Genomic DNA, 17156 nt, shown 5'->3' with positions numbered 1-17156 from the left:
GAGAAAACAAAACTCCATACTCTGTCTTTGGACATTCTGCTAGATAAATCATGATCAATCAATTATTTAAGGTATGGATGAAATTCAGGCAATAGGCTCAACGACTTTAGTGGGTCCAGGATCGGTCATGATCAATAGTATGTTTTGCTCTGCAAACTGTTATTTTGTCATTTTTATCCCTTGTCTTGTCCATTTTCCTGCCTGCCCACATTCATAAAAATAATTTTCCCCACTTGCTTTTCATTGTTTTTCATTGTTTTTATGGCCAGTCTTGTGTGGATTGTAAGTTTTTGGAATAAATGGGGAATCATTTCATATGTTCTTAGAGAAGTTACTGGCAAAAGAATGTTATCGCTGGGCCAAATCAAGTGTGGATTAGGGATTAAATAATTTAGAGGCTAGGTGAAAGAAATAGTACGTAGACATTAACATAGAACATGTTTTAAGTCTAACCAGTATAATCCTCACGTATAATTGTTATTAGATATTTAGACAAACCTGGCAAATGCAGTAGGGTTTTTTAAATGGTTAAATTTCAGTGAGGGATAAAAATTGTAGAATGAATAATTGGAATTCATTTCCACTGCATTGATAATGAAGTGAATTACAGCCAATAAGGACAATGACATGCAGTTTTTCTCATGAGACTCTGAAAGATAACAGTATAGCTCAGGCATCATCTACATTTACAGCCATGGTGAGGAATTGGTTGGATCTAGGGCTAGGGCAGTACTCACAAGAGCGTTACACTTTTCATACCCTCAGAACCTCACACAACTGTTTGGTCTTTAAAAACATTTTTATTGTTATTATGATAGTGAAGAAAGGTAGCTAATAACATGGGGATTATTGCTTCTATGTATATATCTACTGAAGTGAAATATATGTGAAAATTACAACCCTCTAAGAGCAGAGTTAATTTCCATTGGGATCTAGCTCTTTTATTAGGTAAACTTATGTGTCTACACTTTAATTCTGTCTCTTCTGGTTCAGAAAAGGTTGGTCACTGGGGTTGGCCCCATTTATAGAAATTAAATTACCAGAAGAAAATTGATGAAACCACTTCTCTATTCAGCTGTGTTCTTTTCCTCCAAGGAGGTGATTTGCAGTTCTGTATTTTATGTTGAATCTTCAGTAAGTTATTTTTAGAGCTTATCATGCATCTGTTCGTTCAGTCTGTTTCTACAGTGTAGAAACTTCAGCGTACAGTACTTGATCACTGCAGAGATGAAAATAAAGATTAGCTGTAGTGGGAAAGTTGATAGGTACCACTTTTTCCAATCTTTCCTTACCCCTCCTCCCAGCCTTCTCACATCTTATTTTAACCTCATTCCTTGCATTTGATTACAGGCTTGGGAGATCAGGAATTCTTAAATTCTACTCATAACTTTGAATGTGGCACATTCCATGTTCTTAAGAAAAGTTGCTACTTAAACTCTGCTTTGGTTTTCTTCATTTGGAAATAGAAAAAAAAAGATTTTGAAAGTCTTACAGGGAACTTATGTAAATTAAGTAGGTATATTCATGAAGCACGACAAACAAAACAAAATGAATTCTTAATATTGCTGACACTGTTCAAAAGATGTGTTGTGACTTATGGTATGCCCATTTCCAAAGAATTTCAAAACACCTGAAAGCCAGTATTTCAGGGAGGGTAGGGAGGACAGTCTGTGGAACCCTGGAGTACTGTCAGCTTTCAGTAAACTGGTAAAAGAGTTTCAGAATGTGCTGGTCTGAGTTGTGCACCTGGGAATGATGCTCAAAACACAGTGTCACCCATATTGTTTGGAGAATTGAGAGGTGTTACTGTGTTTTGTTATTTTTGTAGCATCAAAGATAATTTAGTTGTATAAGAAAATTATACAAAAAGTCAAGCATTCATCGTTTAAAAAAAGAATAGAAACTGCCTGCTCAACTTTAGGTAAATCACAAATACACCAACTGAAACTAAAATTTCTTTGTATGTGTATGTTGGGAAGATCATGCTAGTTTGTGTCATAATGGCTTAAAACCAGCTTGCACAGCCAGTTTTTATTCTGCTGTTTCCTGATCTCTGAGGGCCTGATTTGCAGTCTTAGGAATGTGTGTGTGTCTGTAATATTCTTCCTTCCAGTGAAAGAAACACCCCCCCTCATTTAGTATGGAAAATAGTGTGTTAACTAGAAATCCATTTTGTGTCTGAGGCAAGATTGATTTTTCATTTAAAACAGAAGATTTATTTAGATGGATTTTGTTAGAATTTTTTTGTGGCTTGATAATGTAAAAATTGTTACACTGTTATTCTGGAAGTGTTTTGTCAAAAATGTATCATAATACTTATTACACACAAATCTTCAATTTGTTCTTCAAATGCATGGTAATTGATAATCTTTATATACTTTTTTTAGCTTACCTGGGTAGGAAAATAAGCTCGCTCTTTCAAAACCTTACATATAATATTCAGTCCTGTGATTTCCATATCTAATGATTTTAAAATTGATAGCACAGGATGTGAATATGTATATTACTTACTTTTATATATACTTAAGAGGCTTCATATTTGTTTTAGCATCATGGGAAGGGATGGGAAAGGGTTGTATTTTTTGTACATTTAAAATACTGCACTGAAATGTACATAGATTTTTTGTATGCAGCCGTTGATGTGCAGAACTCCAGTGCTTTACAGGAAAGAAAGATGTTGTTAATCTCATTTTACCAATGGAGAAAAATGATCAAAGATGAGATGAGTATTTGACTTGCCAAAAAACCACTTAGTAGGCCATGGTCTCATTTGCCAACAGAATGCTGGCAATACAACGAATATATATTCTTCTACTTGATATACAAAGAATGCTCTACACTGTTTTTTTAGACAAGTTTAGACTGTTAGATGGCAGCCACTGCATTTCAGTCAGCTTCCCACCAACACTTTGCTTTTCCAGGTTCTCTTTACCATTTTTAAGTTCTTTTAAGTTTCAGACTTTCTTGGCTGTTCTTCCCAGATCTTTTCAAAGTTTGTGTCATTGTATTCTTCCTCTGCTCCTCAAAACATGAGGAACTCTGTGTACATGTCATCTGAACTCAATTTGCTGTAGTTGAACAAAAAAGTTAACACAAAATATTTCTGGTCCACTCATTGCAACATTATGTCATTAGCCAATGGTAACATTAAATCTCTTCTCTTATTACAGGTCATTTGCCCTGTAGATACAGGTTTTCTTAAAATGATAGAACCTCTGCTCTGAGTGGAGACTGCAGCTCTCTAGAGCAATTAGGTTGAAATAATTTTTTCAATGTTTTTAGCCTTTCATATCAAAATTCAGAGATAGGCTTTGGCTCTTCAATGCAAACAAAGAATTAATATGGTTTCCTGTTGTCTTGTGGGCCGAGTTGCTAAAATAATCAATGTTTTTACTATAGTAAAGGATTACTAGCTACAATCAGTAGATACTGTAGAAATAGGGGATCAGGATTTTTTCCCTTTAGGAAATATTCTATTTTTTAGTGTGTTTGGATAATATGAGAAATTGTGTACAGAGATGACCTAATTTTGATCAAGAGACTTTTGTGATTTTAGTGATGCTGTAGGTGTAACACATTTGTTAGTTATTTTAGAGTAGTACTCACCATATCCACAATGCAGCATATATCAAAGTTACTTTTTTTAAATAAAATCAGTGTATGTTGGACATAGGTGCTCAAATTATTGCTTTTTGATACATTTCATAATAATAATATCTTTCTTCACAAATAAATCTGAATATTTTATTAGTAAGAGTGTAATGCCATTTAAAGATATAGAAGCTATAAAAAATACCATCAGGTCATATCATTAGCCTGTTCAATTAAAATTGTGGGCAAATACAAGTATATAATTTTTCTGTAATTTGATCAGGAATGCTATAATACCCTTATTCATGTACAAATTACCAAGTGAGTTCCAAATTTGATTTTATCTAATTCAAAATATACGTTTGCATTCATAAAAACTGATACTGACGTTGGGACACAAGTACTACAGAATCAAGGCAAAGAAATTGTCCTAGCTTCCACTTTGTACAGTACCATAGTTCTGATTGACTATCTTTCACAAAATTACTGACTTTGCTCTTCTGTGTTATTGATAAGACTGCCTGATGAAACAATTGAAATAATATGAAACACTTTGAGAACAATAATTTGTCATTGCTATAAATTATGATTTGAAAATGGGCCTATCAACCCTCAAAAGAACCATTGAAATACTATAACATTTTGTAATTCCAAAATGTAAAAGAAAAACTATTATATGATCTACGGTTGTGTTATTCTTATAGAATAATAATAAAGAAAAGGCAGGTCAGCTATGAAAAAACACAATAGAGGCTCTTCATAGCTGACTGTCATTGCTGTTCTCTGCATTAACCCTGTTAGCTACTGTTAGAAATCTGCATAAGGATCACAGGTTTGCTGACACAGCAATAGCAACTCAGGTTAAACTCAGCTTAATTTCACTCAAACTGTAATATGACTTGTTCTATATGGGAAACTGCATTTTATTGAGTTTATCATTAAAGGTTATAATTTGGTCTCTGAATGGAGCCCTGTCACAAAGGTGTTTCTAGGACGGGAAGCGATGTGGTAAAAGACTTACGCTGGTGTATTTTTCCTTATTACAATGATCTTAAACATGGATCACAGAGGGAGCGCAATTTCAGACATCACTGAAGTGTGCCTAAAGCATGAGACTAGAACCAGCACCAGCAAAGATTGCAGTTGTACCCACATTGTACCCACTATGCTCTATGGGAATGACAAATAACACATTTTATTCCAGGCTTAATGGTCCTGTATCTAAACTGATTCTTATTACCTCTGTAAACCAGTATTATAAAAATAAGGGAAATAAGATAGGTACCATATTTTGGTATTTTATTTATTGTATAATGGAATATTTGAGCAATTTCTGGTCGTCTTGTCCTATATTTAAAATTATCTATTTGACTGCTTCATGTAAAAGGAAAACAATATTACATATCAGAAATTTTTAGGAGACTATGTGCAAAACCTTTTTCACTGGTTGCAGCCTGTTTTTCTCTAGCTGCATCCAGAATAGAAATAAAATGACAGTTTCGTGACATAGATCTGTGTAGAGAGTTGGAAGGAGAAATTACTTACAGTACAAAATCCCAGAATTGTTGAGATCACCTGGAGGTCATCTAGTCCAACCAATCCTGCTCAAAGGATCCAAGGATGGAGACTCCACAACCTTCCTGGGCAACCTGTTCCAGTGCTTAATCACCCTCACAGTAAAAAAGTTTTTTTCTTAAGTTTAAACAGAATTTCCTCTATTTCAATTTGTGTCCATTGTCTCTTGTCCTTTTCACTGGCTACTACGAAGAAGAATCTGGCTCCATCTTCTTCATTCCCCCCACACTGGGTATTTATACATATTGTTAAGTTCCCCCTGAACCTTCTTCAGATTGAACAATCCCAGCTCTCTCAGCTTGTATGTTAGATGCTCCAGTCTCTTCATCATCTTTGTGACCCTTTGCTGGACTTACTCTGGTATGTCCCTGTCTCTCTTGTACTGGGGAGCCCAGACCTGGACCCAGCACTCCAGATGTGGCCTCACCAGTACTGAGTAGAGGGGAAGGATCTCCTCACTCTGCTTGCTGGCAACAATTTGCTTAATGCAGCCCAAGAAGCTGCTTGTCATCTTTTCTGCAAGGGTGCATTGCTGGCTCGTGTTCAACTTGCACACCAGGATCTCCAGGTACTTCTCTGCCAAGCTGCTTTTCCAGCTGGTCAGCCCCCAGCCTGTACTGGTGCATGGGGTTATTCCTCCCCAGGTGCAGGACTCAGCATTTCCTGTCGTGGAACTTCATGAGATTCCTGTCCCCCTTTTTCTCCAGCCTGTTGAAGTCCCTCTGAATGGCAGCACAACCATCTGGTGCTTCAACCTATCCTCCCACTTTTGTATCATCTGCAAAATTGCGGGGGATGCACTCTTTCCCATCATCCAGGTCATTAATGAAGATGTTAAACAGGTTTGGTCCTAGTGTCATCCCCTGGGGTAGACCACTAGTGACTGGTCTCCAGATGGACTTCATGCTGCTGATCACAACCCTTTGAGCCTGGTAGTTCAGCCAGTTTTCAGTCTCCATCAGTTTGTCTGTGAGGTTGTTATGGGTGATGGTGTTGAAAGCATTGCTAAAAATCAAGATAAATGCCATCCACTGTTCTTCCCTCACCCATTGAACTAATCATTTCATTGTAGGAGGCTTTCAGGTTAGTAAGACATGATTAGTCCTTCATAAATCCATGCTTTTAATCAACAGTTCCACAAACTGCCTGATGGGGACTAGAGGCAGCGGACCAAGAAACTACTTCTAGCAGTAAGATGGCTGACAATAAACTGCAACGATAATAAAATCTCAGCCTTAGTCCTTATGTCTCCACTCCAGCAGTTTTCCACAGAGGGCTGTTCCACTGGCTACAAGACCAAGAGTCACACGACAGACCATGGAAAGGTAGACTGCCCAAGACAGTATTTACAACAGTCACCTTCTTGTCTTTAATATGTTTCAAAGTGGTTTTCAGGGGGATTTGCCACATCACTTTCCCAGTAATCGAAGTGAGGCTGACCAACCTCATTGTTCTTCTTGATCATAGGAGTGACATTTGCTGTCTTTCTGAGTCCTCAGGAACCTCCCTGGACATGATGCCATGTCCTTTCAAAGATAATCGAGAGTGGTCTCGCAGTGACATCAGCCAGCTCCCTCAGCACTTGTGGGTGCATCCTGTCAGGTCCCATGGACTTGTGCATGTTCAGTTTGTTTAAGTTTCCTAATCTGATCCTCCTCCACTGAGGGTAAGTTTTCCTTGCTCTGGATTTTCCCACTGGTCTCAGGGACTCTGGATTCCTAAAAGCAAATCTTATCAGTGAAGACTGAGGTGAAGATGGCATTGAGTACTTGGCCTTTTCCATGTCTCAGGTCCCCTGCTCCATTCAACTGCAGGCCCACATTTTCCCTAGTCTTCCTTCTGCTGCTGATGTATCTGTAGAAGTTCTTCTTGTTGCCCTTCATATCCCTCACCAGCCTTGACTCCAGGTATGCTTTGGCTTTCCTAACCCCATCCATGTGCGCTTGGACAGTGTCTCTGTATTTCTCTTAGGTCATCTGTCCCTGCTTCCACCTCTTGTATACTTCATTTGTATATCTGAGTTTTGTTAGGTGCGCCTTGTTCATCCATGCAAGCCTCCTGCCACCTTCACTTGTCTGCCTGCACATGGTGATAGACTGTTTCTGAGTTTGGAGAAGGTGATCCTTGAAAATCAGCCAGCTCTCCTGGACCCCTCTTTTGTTCACAAACATCTCGTTTGGGATTCTTCCAAGCAGGTCTATGAAGAGGCCAAAGTCTGCTCTTCTGAAGTCCAGGGTTGGGATCCTGCTGTTTGTCTTGGTCCCTCCCCTTAAGATTGTGAACTCCACCATTTCATTGTCACTGCAGCCAAGGCTACTCCCAACTTACACATCTCCGACCAGTTCTTCCTTGTTCAAAAGTACGAGGTCCAGTGGAGTGCCTCTTCTCTTTGGTTCCTTGATCACCTCTGTCAGGAAGTTCGTGCCAATGCACTCCAGAAACCTCTTGGATTGCTTGTACCTTGCTGTGTTGTTCCTCCAGCAGATACTGGGGTGATTAAAATCCCCTTTTAGAACCAGGACCTGTAATGTGAGGCTTCCTACAGTTGTCTGAAAAACTTATTCACAGTAATGCATGGCCTGAAATCCCCTCCATTTAACATCCGAAGTTCAACTGAACTGTTACGGATTATAGTGTAAAAATTAGTGCAAAATCTATTTTGAAAAATAAACTGACCTGTAATTTTCTGTGAACTACTACTCCCTTTTTGAAATATATGAATAAACATGCTCAAGTGAAAAGGAATGATTGAGGTCTGAAATGTAACTGGTTGAAAAATACACATTTATGTGAAGCTGCAGCATATCCTTCATGGTTTTATAATGGTAAGAGGTATAGCTATTCATTGATACAAAACTATATGCATAGATACATGCGCATACACAAAGCTCCTAATAATAGAAAAATGACTATAGCAGTCCAGAAAGGGCTCATTTTGCTCACTATCCTGCCTTCATTCTTAGCCAACAGCAAATGTCAAGAAAATGATATAAAGCTGAACAAGAATATCAGTGATACGTATCCAGTCCACAGTGAGTTGTGGCTAAGGTCTTCCTGAACCGCAAAAGGATTTTTTTTTTTTTTGTATAAAACAGTCTTTGGTGAATCTTTCTTCCATTAATTTGTTCAGTTACTTGAAAACATATAAAGTTTCGGCATCCACAGCTTCCTGAAGTAAAGAGTTTTACAGCTTCATTACACTTAGTGTGAAGAATCATCATCTTCGTTTTTGTTCTGAGCCTGCTACCTGCCGGTTTCATTTACTGTTTTCTCCTCCTCTGTGTGCAAGTAACAATAAGCATCTCTTCTTTAATATCTTATGGTCTTCCTGCAGTTCTTCACAGGTGGCCTCTACTACGAGTGTCACCCACAGATATTGTTACTTAACTCTTTATCCGCTTCCCAGACCATTTATGAATACACTAAAACTGCTGGATCCAGCTCAAATAACTAGAGCCATATATATATATATGAGTAAATAAATTGGAACAGAGCTTATTCTCTGACTTTGAGGGCAAGTAGCATGCCCTCAGTTTCTGTCTCTTCTGCTACAGTATCTCCCTTCCTTCTCTTCCCCCAAATGGGGTGGCTGTGTCCATGCTCCCTATTGGTTACACCTGTCTTGCACCTAAAGAGACAAACGGTAAAAATGTGTTCATGGGCACACAATCATATAAACTGTTGGCACTCTCCCTAAAATGTATTTGGTCCATGCCAGTCAGCACTCTCCCAGATAGTGCCTGGGTGTAATTTAGATGCCCAAGCCTTAGATTATTCCCAAAGGCAGTGTGGATGAAGCCACTCTTCTCTGAGATAGAAGAGAATTTAGCTGCATGGATATGGATCAAACACTTGCTGTTAGGGTCAGAAGATAGGATCTTACTTGCATCTTTAGAAGTTCAGCAGACAATAGGAAGCAAACAGGGCAATACCCAATTGTAGACTAGGAGACTGTTAGCTGACACTATAGCTGATACCTACAGATTTATCATCTTTTCCTTATTTAGATGGTCATTGCTTTTTTCAGAGAACTCCAATGTGAATTCTTTTTATCCTCTTGTCTAAAAAAAAAAAAAAAAAAAAAAAAAGTGACGCTTAGCCAGTATGTCATATTTATCTGTTTGTCCTTCTTACTTAATAGCAAATATGAGTGCATTATTTCAGAACTCTTACAGCCTTTCCTTATCTTCTGTTCTGTTGAAGATCAAGGTCTTCCTGTAACTGTTTTGGACTGAAAATTTCTATGACTGAACTGCTGGAATTTCAAAAAGCTTTGTTACATGTTAGTCTTCCCACTTTGGAGGAACTCTCCCTGTAAATAATCTCCAAAAGATCTTTCTAGACTTTCTCCTACCCTTTCCCAAAATTCTTTTAGCAGTTAAAAAAGTTGGATATAAATATATCTACATCTGCCTGTCATGCTGATCAATGCTTTTTCTTGTTGTCATGTATGTTGTTCTGTGTTGTTCTTATCCATTCATTGATTCTTGTCTTTGAGTCTGAAGCAGAACCTCACAAAATACGAGGTATGACTTACAACAATAGTGACATTTTTCAGTGTTTCATAGATCTTGTCATGTATAAATATCATAAACTTAGATGTGAACACCACAGATTTCATCCTTAGGATTTTCATTTTATTTTTTAAAGCTGTTTGTTTGTTTAGTTTATCCTGGTATTTTCAGTATTTAAATAATGCCTAGAGCTTGGATAAGTCTTATTAAATTTAAATCCTCATTTTATTGAACAGTTTAATTAATTTAAATACTCTTACGCTGTTTATTTCTTTTTAAGAGGTGACTTTCCCTTTCCTGAACCCTGAGCCACAATATTTAGACTGTTGTAAATACTGTCTTGGGCAGTCTACCTTTCCATGGTCTGTTGTGTGAACAGGCCAGTGGAACAGCCCTCTGTGGAAAACTCTGCTGGAGTGGAGACATAAGGACTAAGGCTGAGATTTTATTATCGTTGCAGTTTATTGTCAGCCATCTTACTGCTAGAAGTAGTTTCTTGGTCCGCTGCCTCTAGTCCCCATCAGGCAGTTTGTGGAACTGTTGATTAAAAACAAAGTTTGTGCAAAATGCTTTAGTGACACAGTAGCTTATAAACCAACAGGAAGAAACTTTGTGACTGTTTTGAAGGAGTACTCCTCCTCTTCTATGCCTTACCTAAAAATCTAGTATGGTTATTTGAAAGTTAAGAAAAGGTAATTTTCTTGAGCAATGTTTCTTTTAAAGGGTAATGTTGCAGCATTTGTCAGTTTGTAGGAATTATCTTTTATCCGTAAGTGCAGCTATTTGATTTAATCAGTGCTAGCAGAGCTAAATGAGATTGCACTAGGAGAATACCCAGATTTACAAAGCTTGAATAAGAAGAAATAATACAAATTAATGTAAATTAATTAACTTTTAGTACTAGTATTTCCCCCTGAGTAAACATTCAGAGAATAACAAAGGAACAAACAGAAAAAGAGGCTAAAAATCAGCTCTAGACACTGCTCGGTTGATCAGAAGATACACTAGATTCTATTTAAAAGCCATAGTAGTAAGGATTCCAACTTTCTTAGTCTAGTTAAATTCATGTAGCAGGTTACTGCTATTATAGTGGACAGCACTGTGCAGAGCCTTTTGAGTTTTTCTGGAGATCTAGATCTCTAGAGAGATGAACTTTTCAGAGATAAAAGCAGGACCCTCCTCTTTAAATAATTGAGGGCTTGTAGTTGATTCAGTTATTAGTTACCACAGCTTTTCACAACTTCCCAAAGTCCTGACAAAGTTCCATTCTCACAGAAGGATGTCTAAGGAAGTAAAACAGCTATGAAAAATTACCAGATGTCAGTAAAATGTATCATCTTATTCAGAAAACCTCCTGGCTTTCAGTAACTTCTTGTTGTTGAACAGTACATACTGAGAAGTAGATCACTAGTTACAAAAAATTTTGTAAATTTAGTCAGTAGCTGTTGAAACTGTCATGAGGCCTACTTCTGTGATAATAAAGTAATGGCTGCTAAAGTTGCATCTCTATATGATATTGTTAGCATTTAATTTAATCTTAAATGATACAAATCAGGACGTCACAAACAGGAAGCCTTGACATTATGTAAGCTCAGCTGTCTAGTCTGCCTATCCATTTTGGACTTCATAGTGTGATACTTAAATTTGACAAAGGTAAAGAACTGCTAATAGCAGCCTTCCATTATCTGCAAGGAAGTTTTCAAGAAGATGGCACCAGACTCTTCACAGTGGTGCATAGCAGGAGGAAAAAGACAGCGGGCATAAATTGAAAATCCCCACGGATGGAGACTGTGTGACCTCTCTGGGCAACCTCCTCCACTGCTTGACTGGATGTGAGGAGGAACTTTCACACCATGAGGACAGTCAAGCAGTGGAGCAGGTTGCTCAGAGAGGTTGTGCAGTCTCGATCCCAGACTGACTGGATAAAGCCCTGAGCAACCTGGTCTGATCTCATAGTTGACACTGCTTTGAGGAAGAGGTTGAACTAGAGACCTCCTGAGTTCCCTTCCCACATGTGTTATCCTATGATCCTATGAAAGCTAGTAGGAAATATGCAAAAACCAGTTTATATTAAAATAATGTAAGTAAGTGGCTGATTAAAATAACAATAATCCCCTAATAAAATCCGAGTGATCTAAAAAGGAAGTGCAGGTCTTGTTTTCAAGACCAGAAGCCTTTGTCAAGGTGTGCAATTTGCTGCTATGTAATGGTACAAACAAGCCAGTTTAGGACAGCAAACTTAAACCAAACTGCAGATCTTAATTTTTCAAATCAAATTTTCTGTGAATAGGAATAATACCTAACCTCTTTCTGAGTTAAGAGTCCATTAGATGGGTTTGAAAGAATTGAAGTTGGGCATTAGCCTTCCTCTGTTCAGCTTAAGGATGCCTTTTGTCCTAAGAGAATGTGAATGAAGTTCAACTCTCCTGTTAACAATCCCCCAAGTTCCAGGGGTCTGAGTTTACTCATTGGCTGAAATTTTGTAGCCTCTTAGGCTGAAGAGCATGCTTGGATGATTAAAAAGAATCCTTATGAATTGTTTCTTTTAGAATATAGTTTCCTTTTAAAAATAGTTACATACAGTAGATTCATTACTGTCCATAATCTATAGAAGTAAAATTACTAAAATGCAGTTGCAGTGTCTGGTTATTTACATTGTGTGATCACAGTGTGATTGTATTGACTGATAAAATGTATAAATGACTGAAAATGGATATCGATTATATGATTCCCCCTGCACAAATACAAAATGTTATCAGCAAAATTCTTACCAGTAGACTCCATTTACATTATTATGAGGGAATATTCTGTAGTTTTACAGTCTAATTAAAAATAAGTATTAGCCATTTTGTTGTTAAGTATAGATTGTATTTTAACTTTTCATTCCTTTGAATTGAGCCAAAAATTTTTCAGGAGAGGATTATCAAAAGAAAATTAAATCACTGCTTCTTTTCCTCTTCCCCAGCACTACTGCTAGAAGTTATTAAATGTTTTCAAAGTTCAATTTCTCCAAACGTTAATGTGACAACTTCTCTTAGTTATTCTTTACAGAGTTACTCTTCATATCCAAAATATCAGTATTTGCAAAAATCAACTTATTATACACGCTATGGCTCATATATTACTCAAGATTTGTGTGCAGAATTCTTATTGAAGTTAGCTGTAGCCACATGCATATGTTGAATTTGATGTAACTGTAAAAGCTTGTCTCCTGAGAGGTTATATACTAAATTTCGGCACTATGAAGCTGAAAAAACGAACAGAACCTTTTTCTTTGAACCTTACTTTGCATAAAATAGAAAATTAGAGTCAGTAATAGGTGAATCAAGCTTGGAAGTAAAAAGTAAATGAAGAAGCAAAGGAGGAGAATTTTTTGTGGTTCCCAAGGGTTTCTGTAGTAGGAATAAATCCTGCACCTTCCTGTGTTCATTGCTGAGGGAACATCCTATGGCTGCTCATGGCAGCAAGACAGGCAAACCTTTCCACAGCTGAGAAGTAGAAGATGTTGAAGATTTTTGTTGAGATGCTTAAATTTTGTTCTTGTGGTGATAGTTCTAGTTCAAGAATATTGAAGCAGAGTCACTGAAATCAATAATTTTGCAAAACCCCCCCAACATTCAACCCATTCCTTTCTTAAATTTCTTTTATCACCTGTGGAAGAAGTGTGAATTCTGTTCTTCAGAAAGCGGAAGATTAGTACAGCCATTGAGACCAGCCCTAGCTCAGGTTTTTACTCATTATCTGGCCTATGCATTTCATTTCTGTTTGGTAACCCTTCCCTCCTCTTCTTTCATTGCCTCAGTTGTGATCTGTCTCTTGAAATGAAGCTGTTACAGTTATTATATTAAATGTCACAGTGGTTTTATATGGGATGAAATAGCAGGCTGAGTCGATATTTGTTTTCACTTCTGATCTGAACTAGCTTTTGAACCTAGACCAATTGTACCACCTACTTTCTTAAGCAGCATCTAAATCATATTGGTAGGATACTCTCATAGGCAGTTCTGTGCTGCTGGAACTGCAGTCTTTTGGATGAAACATAAAACAAAGATCCTTTCCACTATTTATAAATTATCTGTATAATTCTTGACAGTTAGATTGGATTTTTGTCAAGCACAGAACGTAGCGGATCCATTTCCTGACCAAATATATAGCAGTTAATTGCTGCTTTCCTGCTTTCATCCCCATTTCAGGTATATTTGGATGTGGAATCCCTCTTCAGATTATATCAATTACTATGTAGTGTTATTATATACAAATAAAAAAAAAATCACATTTCACCATGAAGATGATAGTGGAGATCACTGTGATCAGTGTGTGTCTGCAATATTTTGTATTTTTGTTTAAATTTGTTTAGCGTCTAAATAATCTATATAATGGCATATGAGATGTAGTGACCAGAGTGCTAGAGTAATACCCAAGTGACTGCAGCCATAGTGGAGACCCTATCATGGTAGCTGCTGTGACTGTTTCCAGGAGTTGATAGCCATGAAAGATAATTTTTCACCCACTATTAGTGTTTAGCCCTCCAGTCATTTAGGTCAGTATAAATCTTTCACCATGAATTTACAAACTGAAAAAATGACTGACCTTCCAAAAAGGGTACCTGACATAATTTGGCGTTACTGTACTTTTAAATGTTACTATGTAATGAAAAATCTTCTCCATATATTTGAAGTCTGCAGTGGGGAGATTTAGTTTAATAGAGATACACACTTATGCACTCTAACTATATTGAAAATGTCATATTTTGCATCAAATTTAGGGTGGAGAGGTACAGCTATGTTTTGCTTCTTGACTGTATGTGGCAGGTGCTTTGTTGATAGCTTTAGTGAAATCGTAAAATAATCCAGCATCATGAGGGAAGGCCCGCAGGAGATCAGGTAGTCCATTCCCCTTTACCGCTTATAGGGCAGCAGTAATTATACCAGATAAATGCTGTCAATGATCCAGTGTTAGAGATTTGCAGCTTCACCTCCCAATATATTCCAATGATTCACTGTCTTTTCTGTTCTATATTTTTGCCTAATGTCTACCCTGATTCAGTCTGTGCCTTGAATTAGGAGGAGGTGTCCCAGCTACGCTCACTAGTAAGTTATGTCTGAAAAATGCTAATACTAGGCAGGAATCATCATGCATGGTTTGCAAAATCAGTCTGTTTGTTAACACGTTTATAGCCTCTGTTTGGTTTTAGAAGATGGAGTTGTAAGTTTAGCACAATAGCCAGATTGACATAAGGATCTCTGCCATAATGCAAATGTTTTTCACCTTGAATTTACAGATCATTCTTACACTTAGATTTCATGTGTACATTTTGACAGTGGATGAAAGAAATAGTTAAAATTCAGCCATACACAATTCTGTTGCTGAGAGTGAAGTAGTATAAGGATGAATGCATTTATTTTTATTTTTCAATTTGCATTTTATTTGAAATTATGAATTCTCTCTTCATTGATACCATAGTTATGTAGGTACTTTCAAAAGAGAAAGAATTCTTTCCATAAAAATAAAAGATTTCTATTTCCTTTTTTTTTTCCAACACAAAGTTTTATCACCTTCATGTGGTACTCTTTATTTATTTATATTAATTGCATTGTGAAAAATGTAAGTTCCAGGGAACCATTTTTACATGTTGTTTTACACAGTGTCATAACATTGTGTTCATTTATTGAATGTTAAAGTTGGCCTTGCTTTGAACAGGAGGTTGGATTAAGTGGCCTCCAGAGGTCCTTTCCAATGTAAATTATTTTGTCATTCTATGGAATAATCTGGCCGTACATTGTAATTGTATTGTAATTTCTTAAATTTAATATAGAACTTGCTACTGAAAGTAATATTTATAATATTAATTTCAGAAGTTAAAATTTAACCAATAACTTACTTATAAAAATATTTTTTTTCCCATATAGTATACATTAGTGCCAATCAAAAGCAACGTTGCTCTCTGACTTGTGCCTTTTTCATGGATTTTGGAGGTGCTTGGAGAAAAAGGTGCAGAGTATGTGAAATGACAATAGGGTGCTCAGGTATTTTTTAAAAAAAGAATATTATAATCTTAAAGGTCAATATCCAGTCATGTAACCGGAGGGAGAATTTTCCCTCATCATGCAATCATAAGTTAATCATTCTGAATTTTGAGTGAAAAATGGGAATGAAGCAGTGCCCTGGAGAAAATCTTGAGATATCAGTGTAGGGACCTATATTTTGGGTCAGTCCCTCCCAGATTCTCCTTTCTGCCATATGAAGCGTGTTATGTCTTGTGTTATTTTTCTGATTGCATCAGTAGTTTCCCTAGAACTTTGCTCTGCTAAGGACAGTTATATTTACTTGTATGCTGTTCTGTTTTCATCTAATGGTCAAAGGTTGGATTAATTAAGGGTCAGTTCATGTTTTAAGACAAGACATTTCACAACCACCAAAAGCCTTCCAAAAGATCTATTTTCTCTATCTTTGGGCAGCTCTATCTTCTGACAGTTTCTAGTAAGATTGCTCCAAATTGTAAGGGTAAGGACTGTTACCTGCCTCAAACCAAAAGTCTGAGATGTTATTTTTCTCAAACTTGTTTGTGTTGCTCTGTAACTTTTAATCAAATTTAGTTTTACTCTCTTACTCTACTCTTTTCTTTGTGCATCACATGGAATTTCATCAATAATATGCAATCCATAAAAACTCACCTGTGGAATAAAGCCTTGCTGCTCTGATTAATACCTATAAGTTCTGAATATTGGCGGAAATGAGGCATGCATCATGTTTTTGACAGTTGAGACCTTCGTAAATTAAATATATATTGTCAACAGAGTTTTGCATAGTAACAAATGTGTACTTCCAGAAGAGACTTAATGATATCATAAATGCACATAAAAAAAATAAAGTATAGTAGAACTGCATGAAATGTTAGGCAACAAAAACAAAGGAACATTGAAATGTGATAACACTATTTGAGATTTTAAGCATTATATAGTGTTTCCAATACCAACTGAACAAAATATATACATTTATGAATTAATACCGTATTATTAGGATGCCAAAATCTGTGGATTTTGGTTTAGGACAGTCATTTTGAAAATGGTGTTATTTGCAGGTTTGCTGTTCAAATAACATATTGTTTCATGGTAGCTGTACCATCTCTCTCATTACATACCTGTATTTACATGTAGTTTACTGAGGAATCTTCATTTGCAGTGTGCTGAGTTGTGTACTATATATTCTCTCACTCTGAACTTTCCTCTTTCATACACACACACACACACACACACACACGTATGGGAGCACACATATACATATACACACAGGCATAGCAGTCTTTCAACAGTTGTTGACAGATATTTAAAAGTAGATCCCGTAGCTTGATTTCATCACTATGTTTTCCATTACTTTTTGAATAAAATAGAGAGGATTCACTAATCTCCCAAGAATTATTTCCATAAATAAATAAAACTAAATGTAAATTGGCAAAATATACTCTATTGTATGATT

At 36.7% G+C, this 17156-nt stretch overlaps 1 protein-coding gene across 1 annotated transcript in view; it reads left to right on the top strand.

Moving 5' to 3' along the window:
* The window catches only part of GRIK2 (glutamate ionotropic receptor kainate type subunit 2), a 429339-nt gene that overhangs the window by 262662 nt on the left and 149521 nt on the right, over nt 1-17156 (top strand). The gene's annotated exons all lie outside the window — the stretch shown is intronic.

Source organism: Apteryx mantelli, chromosome 3, assembly GCF_036417845.1.
Source record: "Apteryx mantelli isolate bAptMan1 chromosome 3, bAptMan1.hap1, whole genome shotgun sequence".
Lineage (NCBI taxonomy): Eukaryota > Metazoa > Chordata > Aves > Apterygiformes > Apterygidae > Apteryx > Apteryx mantelli.
The sequence above is the reverse complement of the archived record's forward strand: the minus strand, read 5'-3'. Positions and strand labels throughout refer to the sequence as shown.